Source organism: Heterodontus francisci, unplaced genomic scaffold (assembly GCF_036365525.1).
Source record: "Heterodontus francisci isolate sHetFra1 unplaced genomic scaffold, sHetFra1.hap1 HAP1_SCAFFOLD_83, whole genome shotgun sequence".
In the NCBI taxonomy this organism is placed as follows: Eukaryota; Metazoa; Chordata; class Chondrichthyes; order Heterodontiformes; family Heterodontidae; genus Heterodontus; species Heterodontus francisci.
This window is the reverse complement of record NW_027141917.1, coordinates 2,387,119-2,391,284: the sequence shown is the minus strand read 5'-3', so window position 1 is coordinate 2,391,284 and position 4,166 is coordinate 2,387,119.

Genomic DNA, 4,166 nt, shown 5'->3' with positions numbered 1-4,166 from the left:
GGTAGTGCTCAACCCAGCGGTCCATCTGTTTGCGTTGGTCAGTGATTATGTCCCCCGATTTAGATTTGAGGGGGGTGATCTTCTTGATGGTTGGCCCAAGAGCTCTCTTCATGCCATCATACATTCCTCTGATGTTTCCGGTGTCTGAGGCCAGCTGAATATGACTGCATAGGTGTTGCCAGTAGTCGTTTGCGCAACGCCTAGCTGTTCTTTGTGCAGTACTTCTGGCTGCTTTAAGTGCTGCGGATGTTAAATCGCTGGGGGCTTTCTTGTAGTTCAAAAGTGCAATGCGCTTAGCGGCTATGACAGGTTCCAGCTCTTCATTATGAGATTGAAACCAGTCTGCATTTCTCTTCGCACTTTTGCCGTAGGTGGTCAAAGCTGACTCATAGATGGCGTCTCTGATGTGGGCCCACTTGGTCTCAGCATCCCCTGTGGGAGTGTTTTGAAGGGCTGTTACAAGTGAATTTAGAAATTTTTGTAACAGCTGTGGGTGAGAAATTCTGCTCGTGTTGATGCGCGGGTGGCCCTTCTGCTTGGAATGATGCAACTTCTTTGGTCTGAGTCTAACCTTGCTGCACACCAGGGAGTGGTCGGTGTCGCAGTCCGCACTGTGGAAGCTGCGTGTGATTTGAACACTGTTTAAGGCGGCTCGCCTTGTGACAATGAGGTCTAGCTGGTGCCAACGACGTGATCTTGGGTGCCTCCATGAAACCTGGTGACAGGGTTTAGTGTGAAACTAAATCACCCTGTTTCCGTGGTAATTGACTAACCTGTTTCCAGGGTGACTGACTGCCCTGTTTCCAGGGTAACTGACTGCCCAGTTTCCGGGGTAACAGACTGCCCTGTTTCCAGGGTAACTGACTGCCTAGTTTCCAGGGTAACTGACTGCCCTGTTTCCGTGGTAACTGACTGCCCTGTTTCCAGGGTAACTGATCACCCTGTTTCCGGGATAACTGACTGCCCTGTTTCCGGGATAGCTCACTGCCCTGTTTCCAGGGTAATTGACTGCCCTGTTTCCGGGGAAACTGACTGCCCTGTTTCCAGGATAACTGACTGCCCTGTTTCCACGGTAACAGATCACACTTTTTCCAGGATAACAGACTGCCCTGTTTCCGGGATAACTGACTGCCCTGTTTCTGGGGAAACTGACTAACCTGTTTCCATTGAAACTGCCTGCTCTGTTTCCGGGGAAACTGACTGCCCTGTTTCCAGGGTAACTGACTGCCCAGTTTGCACGGTAACTGATCACACTTTTTCCGGGATAACGGACTGCCCTGTTTCCGGGATAACTGAATGCCCTGTTTCAAGGGTAACTGACTGCCCAGTTTCCGGGGTAACTGACTGCCCTGTTTCCAGGGTAACTGACTGCCCTGTTTCCGGGGAAACTGATTGCCCTGGTTCCAGGGTAACTGACTGCCCAGTTTCCAGGGTAACTGATCACACTTTTACCGGGATAACTGACTGCCCTGTTTCCGAGGTAACAGACCGCCCTGTTTCCAGGATAACTGACTGCCCTGTTTCCAGGGTAACTGACCGCCCTGTTTCCGGGGTAACTGATCTCCCTGCTTAGGGGGTAACTGACCGCCCTGTTACGAGGATAACTGACCGCCCTATATCCGGGGTAACTGACCGCCCTGTTTCCAGGATAAATGCCTGCCCTGTTTCCAGGATAACTGACTGCCCTGTTTCCAGGGTAACTGACTGCCCTGTTTCCAGGGTAACTGACTGTCCTGTTTCCAGGGTAACTGATCACCCTGTTTCCAGGATAACTGACTGCCCTGTATCTGGGGTAACTGACTGCCCTGTTTCCAGGGTAACTGACTGTCCTGTTTCCAGGGTAACTGATCACCCTGTTTCCTGGATAACTGACCGCCCTGTTTCCAGGGTAACTGACTGTCCTGTTTCCAGGGTAACTGATCACCCTGTTTCCAGGATAACTGACTGCCCTGTTTCCAGGATAACTGACTGCCCTGTTTCCAGGGTAACTGACTGCCCAGTTTCCAGGGTAACTGATCACCCTTTTTCCGGGATAACTGACTGCCCGGTTTCGGGGATAACTGACTGCCCTGTTTCCAGGGTAACTGACTGCCCTTTTTCCAGGGGAACTGACTGCCCTTTTTCCGGGGTAACTGATCAACCTGTTTCCAGGGTAACTGACTAACCTGTTTCCAGGGTGACTGACTGCCCTGTTTCCAGGGTAACTGACTGAGCAGTTTCCGGGGTATCTGATTGCCCTGTTTCCAGGGTAACTGACTGCCCAGTTTCCAGGCTAACTGACTGCCCTGTTTCCAGGGTAACTGACTGCCCAGTTTCCAGGGTAACTGATACCCCTTTTTCCGGGATAACTGACTGCCCTGTTTCCAGGGTAACTGATACCTCTTTTTCCGGGATAACTGACTGCCCTGTTTCCAGGGTAACTGACTGTCCTGTTTCCAGGGTAACTGATCACCCTGTTTCCAGGGTAACTGACTGCCCTGTTTCCGGGGAAACTGACTGCCCTGGTTCCAGGGTAACTGACTGCCCAGTTTCCAGGGTAAATGATCACACTTTTACCGGGACAACTGACTGCCCTGTTTCCGAGGTAACTGACCGCCCTGCTTCCAGGATAACTGACTGCCCTGTTTCCAGGGTAACTGACCGCCCTGTTTCCGGGGTAACAGATCTCCCTGCTTAGGGAGTAACTGACCGCCCTGTTACGAGGATAACTGACCGCCCTGTATCCGGGGTTACTGACCGCCCTGTTTCCGGGATAACTGACTGCCCTGTTTCCAGGGAAACTGACCGCTCTGTTTTTGGGGTAACTGACCGCCCTGTTTCCAGGATAACAGACTGCCCTGTTTCCAGGGTAACTGATCACCCTGTTTCCGGGATAATTGACCGCCCTGTTTCCGGGGTAACTGACCGCCCTGTTTCCGGGATAACTGACTGCCCAGTTTCCAGGGTAACTGATCACCCTGTTTCCGGGATAATTGACCGCCCTGTTTCCGGGGTAACTGACCGCCCTGTTTCCAGGATAAATGACTGCCCTGTTTCCAGGGTAACTGACTGCCCAGTTTCCAGGGTAACTGATCACCCTGTTTCCAGGATAACAGTCTGCCCTGTTTCCAGGATAACTGACTGCCCTGTTTCCAGGGTAACTGACTGCCCAGTTTCCAGGGTAACTGATCAACCTGTTTCCAGGGTAATTAACCGCCCATGTTTTCGGGGTAACTGAACGTCCTGTTTCCGGGATAACTGACTGCCCAGTTTCCAGGGTAACTGATCACCCTGTTTCGGGGTTAACTGACTGCCCGGTTTCCGCTATAACTAACTGCCCTGTTTCCAGGGTAACTGACGGCCCTGTTTCCAGGGGAACTGACTGCCCTGATTCCGTGGTAACTGATCACCCTGTTTCCGGGGTAACTGACTAACCTGTTTCCAGGGTGACTGACTGCCCTGTTTCCAGGGTAACTGACTGCCCAGTTTCTGGGGTAACTGACTGCCCTGTTCCCCGGGTAACTCACCACCCTGTTTCCGGGGTAACTGACTGCCCTGTTTCCAGGGTTACTGACCGCCCTATATCCGGGGTAACTGACTGCCCTGTTTCCAGGATAACTGTCTGCCCTGTTTCCACGGTAACTGACTGCCCAGTTTCCAGGGTAACTGATCACCCTGTTTCCAGGATAACAGTCTGCCCTGTTTCCAGGATAACTGACTGCCCTGTTTCCAGGGTAACTGACTGCCCAGTTTCCAGGGTAACTGATCAACCTGTTTCCAGGGTAATTAACCGCCCATGTTTTCGGGGTAACTGAACGTCCTGTTTCCGATATAACTGACTGCCCAGTTTCCAGGGTAACTGATCACCCTGTTTCGGGGTTAACTGACTGCCCGGTTTCCGCTATAACTAACTGCCCTGTTTCCAGGGTAACTGACGGCCCTGTTTCCAGGGGAACTGACTGCCCTGATTCCGTGGTAACTGATCACCCTGTTTCCGGGGTAACTGACTAACCTGTTTCCAGGGTGACTGACTGCCCTGTTTCCAGGGTAACTGACTGCCCAGTTTCTGGGGTAACTGACTGCCCTGTTCCCCGGGTAACTCACCACCCTGTTTCCAGGGTAACTGACTGCCCTGTTTCCAGGGTTACTGACCGCCCTATATCCGGGGTAACTGACTGCCCTGTTTC